Raw genomic sequence first — 6,469 nt, 5'->3', positions numbered from 1 at the left:
CGTGGTCTGTCTCAGTTTTATATTAAATATATCGAGCGCCAAGCATTGAAGGATGGCTCCTTGTAATCTATCCGAATACCGCTCGTACTAATCACCCGTGTTGATGCATTAAGAGGGAAGTATTAGGTATAGCTACTGATAAAAGGTATTTTTTTCATACAATTTCCATTTCGGGAGAAAACGTTTTCCACTAACAAAATCTTAACATATCACTTTGATGAGAAAACGTTTTTCCACTTCTAAATATTTTCTATTGTCCATGTTTTTTAGGGTTTCGTAGTCAACTAGAAGTAGTTATAGTTTCGCCATGTCTGTCTGTCTGTCTGTCTGTCCGAGGCTTTGCTCCGTGGTCGTTAGTGCTAGAAAGCTGCAATTTGGCATGGTTATATAAATCAATAAATCCGACAAAGTCGTATAATAAAATGTAAAAACACATTTTTTTTAGGGTAGGGTAGGGGATAAAGTGGGGGTGTAATTTTTTTTTCGCTTCAACCCTACAGTGTGGGGTATCGTTAGAAAGGTCTTACAAAACGAATAAGGGTCTTCAACAAACTTTTTTTGATAAAGTTAATATTTTCGGAAATAATCGCTCCGAAAGAAAAAAAATATGTGTCCCCCCCTCTAACTTTTGAACCATGGGTCCAAAAATATGGAAAAAATCGTAAAACAAAAGCTTAATAAATACTTTCAAAGAAAAGTATAGCGAACATGATCGCTCCAGTCGTTTTTGAGTTATTGCAAAAGTTTGTATGAAACATTCCTTTTTTGTTACCAAATGTGTAAGGAAATCTGGGACATTTTGGGAAATATGGTGGAAGTTGTTCAGCTTCATGTACTTTACCAGCATACCATTTTTTATAGAAATCTAAGATGTGATCGAAATGTACAAACTTTTTGACAAATGCTCTTGTATGAAATGAGTTAATGTGATTAATTTTTGCAATGTAAATCAACGCTGCACGTATTTTATAGTGTTGTATAATATACATTATACAATATCATTTAAGTTGAAGGGAAAATTCGTAACTGTAAGTGTATAATACTCATGCAACCAATATTTGTTTTATTTTGATTTTTTGGCAAATGTATTAAAAAACGTCGTTCAATGTACGTGTGGAAGTGTTATTATTTACTTGTCTCGTAAATAATAACACACTTTCCACACTTGCATTGAAATGTACTATTTTTTTATGTATTGCAAATTTTGAAAGGAAAACCTATAAACCTAGTTTTTCATATACTAAAAAATCATGGAGAATGGAAAATATTTCGAAGTGGAAAAACGTTTTCTCTTTTTGTATGGACGATCACGTGCTATACGGTCTCCATCGCAACAAGGTGCCTTTAATATGTTTATACAGTGAATAATGGAAGAGAACCCTTGTCTCACCAAGGTAACTGATGGGGATGACACATTTTGTATGTATTACACACTTAAAGTGTATTGACTTGAGGTAATCTAATCTGAAAAATAAGGGCGAGGAGCGGTTTTCAGTGTCTTGAAGATGTTAAACAATAACATATACCTACAGTGTTTTTTAACTCTATGGTTTACCCAAAAATACAGTGGCAAAAAACTACCTACTGCGCAGTGGAAGGCGATTAGCGATGCTCTGCTATAATATAAATTTAACTGTTTTTACAAGCTTTTATTTAGTTTCACCTGACCGTTGTCTGTCTGTCTGTCGGTCTGTAATCAAATCTTGCAAGTTAAAGTTGATCCAGTTTCCGATCGAGCTGAAATTTTGCACGCATGTATAAATCGGATGACAATGCAATATTATGGTACCATCGAGCTGATCTGATGATGGAGACATGATGTGGCCATAGGAACTCTGTGATGAAACAACGCAACCTAATTGTGTTAGGGGTTTTTAGAATTGTCTCGATGAGTATTAATTGTCTGTCGTAAGAAAAGTACAGTCAGCGATAAAAGCTTGTACCAAAAATGAAATTTTTGCCAAAAACTTATTAACAAGCTTTTATTAGGTCGACCTGTATGTAACTAATTTGTAATGGAATCTAAGGTACCTAATTTAACCATTTTCCGAGGATCGTAGCGTCATGAAAATTGGCAGCTGTATGTAGTTCTGATGACAATACAATAATATGATACTGTCGAACTGATCTGATGATGGAGACATGAGGTGGCCATAGGAACTCTGTGATGAAACAACGCAAGTAACGCAACCTAATTGTGTTAGGGGTTTTTAGAATTGTCTCGATGAGTATTAGTTGTCTGTCGTATGAAAAGTACAGTCAGCGATAAAAGCTTGTACCAAAAATGAAATTTTTGCCAAAAACTTATTTATTTGAATCGTGCAATTAAATAGCCCAGTTACAAATACTATTATAATATATTTCATACAACTTTAATCAAAACTAACATTAGTTTGGCAACAGAACGGCTTGGCTCGGTTGAATCGTCTGCTCGGATTGTGTCGGATTCGGCATTTTTACTATGGGACCATTTGTTTCACAATTTCGGGGTTGTTCTCGGATCGTAGGTACCTAGTGAAAGTTGTGCTGTATTGGCCTTTATGACGTTTACGGGTAAAAAAAAAACAACCTGTATATAGCAATCACAAAGCATAGCAAAATATAAAAGATGGTCAAGCAAATCTTGTCAGTAGAAAAAGGCGCGAAATTCTAATTTTCTATGAGATGATATCCGTTCGCGCGTACATTTTTCAAATTTTCCGCCTTTTTCTACTGACAAGATCTGCTTGACCAACTTATACAATCGTATATAGGTATCATTTCATCAGTTATTAATACATTTTTGGAGTCGTGATCCTGAATGTCAAAAATGTATTAAAATGGTCTTACTTAGGGTTGTAAAAAAACGGTTTTTTTTCTGACTTAAAAAAAAAACATGAAAAAAAACCGTGAAAAAAACCGTTTGTTTTCTGGAGTACGTTTTTTTTCAAAAGTATGAAAACTCAAAATTTGCAAGGCAGTTAATACTTTTATACGGTTGTTTTACTTGTTTTAGACTTTATGTTAACCATTAAACCAATTTAATTTAACAACTTTGATTAATAACAACATAAATGAAATCTTTCAATTTATTGTTGGCAACACCAACGTCTCTCGTCGCCGCATCGGGGAATTCAGGGATTCCCCAAAAATTACTTAGTGTTAAGTTACTTATATCAATAAATCACGAAAAACCGTTATTGTGGCATATTTTTGTTCATCTGAAAAAAAACCTAATTTAGAAAAAAAACCATGGTGCCAGGTTTTTTTTCATGTTTTTTTTTCATAAATTTGAAAAAAAAACATTTGGTTTTTTTTTCTATTTGCAACCCTAGTCTTACTATGTACCTACATACCTACTACATACCAAGGTTTCCCATGCACCATGGAACCGATATGAAAATCGTGAAAAAGTTTACGATTCGTCTAGTTCGGGCCCTTAAGGTAACCATTATATTTTTTTCGTGATTTTGTGGTTGACCTAGTTGGTCAGCTACGTATGACCAGCAAACATCTTCAATAAATAATATGTCACCCACGTCCAGTTGTTTTTTTTTTTTGTATAGCCAAAAGCATTAAGCCAGTCTGCGCAACATGTTTGCTGTAGTAAGTTTAGATTGCGCGCTTTACACGAACCGCTTCAGTTGCGCTAAATAGACGTGCAATCTGAAGCAAACATTACGTGTGCACTCGCGGCGCATCATAATAATGGCTCGCTTCCAAGCGCTTTATTTTTTTTTAATAATAACCCGAATATACACCTCTTAAAATTATATCATGCGAGCAAAAGGTTATTTGTGTGTTTTCCTGTTGTTTTGAAGTTAGCAAAAAAATGGCAGTTGGTATCTAAAGATTTTTACTTAAGATTTAAAAATAAACACCTACACACGTTGACATTGGATACCTATAGTATAATTTCAACACTATTCTCCGCTATGTGCTGATGTTATCCTTATCATTTCAAATTTGTTTTGTCCACCACCAATAATGTACTTACATACTTATTCTTTACCTAACTGCGCTATGCAAGTGTGCAGTGGTAGATAGGTGTAGGTACTTTTAACTTATATTAACAAATAATAAGCGTTGATCCAACTTCGAAACGAGTAATTTCCCTGGCCGTCATGATATGGCCGAAATATTGTACCTACTTTCTATGTACCTCAGCTTAACTTTAATAGAAATAAAAATAAATGTACCACTCCTTAAATAAATAGCTTTTTCGATCACGCTTTGATCATTCTTGCAAGTGTCGGGGAACAGCGCGCAGCGTTAAGTCATCTATGTCCTAATTATAGCAGGCCACTTGTGGTAATACCTCTTACATACCTATAGATAGGTGATCAAAAAACCACAATAACATAAAACACTACCTACCTATTTATATAGTTATACTTAAGTAAGTACTATCTGTAGAGTTTTCCTGGCTGTGAGTTACGTTACGTACAATATGTTAACAGCGAAACGTTCTTATTTAGCCCTTAACCCTTTACAGGGGGAAGGGATATATTCCTCCCACATCTTATATCGGTTACCGTAGTCAGGTTTTAACTCCAAACCTCCTACAATATATTTTGTTAATCCCTGAAAATTGTATTTTATGATCTTCATTCACAACACGCTTCTAAATCGCGTAATATATCTTTGCCAGACGTTTAAATTCACTTGAACTCTAATTTCAGTAAACTACGGAGAAATTCGAACACTTTCCTTAATTTCTATGAAACAGAAGTACATACTTAGGTCGAACAATTTTTTGATATTTTGTAGATTTTGAGTGTTGAAAGGTAATGTAATCGTAAACATTGCTAAATATTCATGCATTATTGTGTATGACCAGAATTAGGATGTGCATGGGTTGACATTATCCCATGGCCTTATTAGAGTTTAACTGTGCGCGGGAGCTATTCTTCCCATGGCCCGGTAAATTGTCTTGTCATGTCATAAAAAATCACGTAAGTAATAAAACTGTTTTTGTGTTCAACCTAGAGCGATTCAGTGATTGATATAATGTTTCGTAGTAGATTTGGAGTTAAACCTTGACTATGATAACCGATATAAGATGTGGGAGGAATATATCCCTTCGCCTGATCAAGAATATAATAAGACAAAATCGAGAATGACAGTTAATTACTTAGACAGGCGATGGGATAACCGTAACCCACATTTTTATTTCTGGTTTAAAGGAACATCTCCGACTTTCGTAAATACATTTTTTACAAGGCGTTCAATACGGTTGTAACAGTATATACAGTACGTATGAAGACACGCTAGTTCTTAGGGGCCTGGTAAAGGGTTAAACTAGCATCACAGCAAATCCTTCTTAATGAAAACTGCGCGCATGTGACACCACCTTCATTGCCAACGCTGGCGATCGAGCCTCACACGAGCTGATTTAGGTATCAGAAATTTAGACTCTTTCACTGCTCATTCAGACTCATTCAGCTAGACACTGGAGGCCTGCAGCCCGATTCGAACTTTAAGGTACGTCAATTAATAGATCTAGAAACGATATGGGTTAGATATGTCAGTGTCAAATGTGTCGTTTCTTCAGATCTATTAACTGACGTATCTTAAAGTACGAATCGGGCCGCGGTAATTATTTTTCTTCTTACTTATGACTTATGACATTTATTTCGGTTTATTGATTAAGTTATGTTTGTCTGTGTTATTTCACAATCATAAGTATATTTACAAGTGTATATACATTGTAGTAGAGCGCGTTCGGAATGCGACGGCGGCAGCGCGGGCGGGTCAGGAGAGAGCGGCGCCACGTCCACGCAGAGCAAGCCGAGCGCCAAGCCGCCCAAGTACCGGCGCCGCCAGTCCCGCGCCGACGTCTCCAACACGGTACTCAGGTATGTAGCTCGATGTCACTGAATAGGCTATTATACTGTATTTAAAATAAATTATTTTACACCATGCATGAAATAAAGCACCAGATAATTATTAGAAAAACACAGATAGGAGTTATTTTTAAACACAAGTTCTATTTAATAAATCGGATAGAAATATAAAAAGTAGGTGAGTTGACCGTGACGTCACGATGTAATGTTTCATATAAATTCCATATTAGCAAATCGTTTTGACAGTTCTAAAAAAGTAACTGGTTTGACTAGTATTAGGAAAATACCCTATTATAGTACCTAAACAATGACAATGGAGACAATAAAATACCACTGATATACAAATTAGTCATAAGACAAAAAAATTATTAGACAAACTAAGTACAAATAATAGTTTTAGCTACATAATTATAAAATGATAACAAGTCTCTTAAACAACTTTATCCTCCAAAGAAACCGCGATGCGCGTGCGATAGTTTAGAATTTTAGATTAATCCGCCGGACGGACGATATCGGCCTTTTTTTTTTTTTATTTTTTTTTTATGTTTGTTACTCCATATCTCCGTCATTACTGGACCGATTTTGAAAATTATTTTTTTGATTGTATGTATATGCATACAGATTAGTCCCGTTTTTTTCAAAAC

General features: G+C 35.1%; 1 protein-coding gene and 1 long non-coding RNA gene across 2 annotated transcripts in view; both read left to right on the top strand.

Moving 5' to 3' along the window:
• LOC134791406 (zinc carboxypeptidase A 1-like) overlaps positions 1-6,469 on the top strand; it is a 50,462-nt gene that overhangs the window by 13,867 nt on the left and 30,126 nt on the right. The window lies entirely within an intron of this gene.
• Positions 4,488-5,221, top strand: LOC134791854 (uncharacterized). The gene is made up of 2 exons (XR_010144348.1): positions 4,488-4,938; positions 4,971-5,221. It is a non-coding gene; the product is annotated as an uncharacterized LOC134791854 (long non-coding RNA).

This window comes from Cydia splendana, chromosome 6 (genome assembly GCF_910591565.1).
Source record: "Cydia splendana chromosome 6, ilCydSple1.2, whole genome shotgun sequence".
NCBI lineage: Eukaryota > Metazoa > Arthropoda > Insecta > Lepidoptera > Tortricidae > Cydia > Cydia splendana.
The sequence above is the reverse complement of the archived record's forward strand: the minus strand, read 5'-3'. Positions and strand labels throughout refer to the sequence as shown.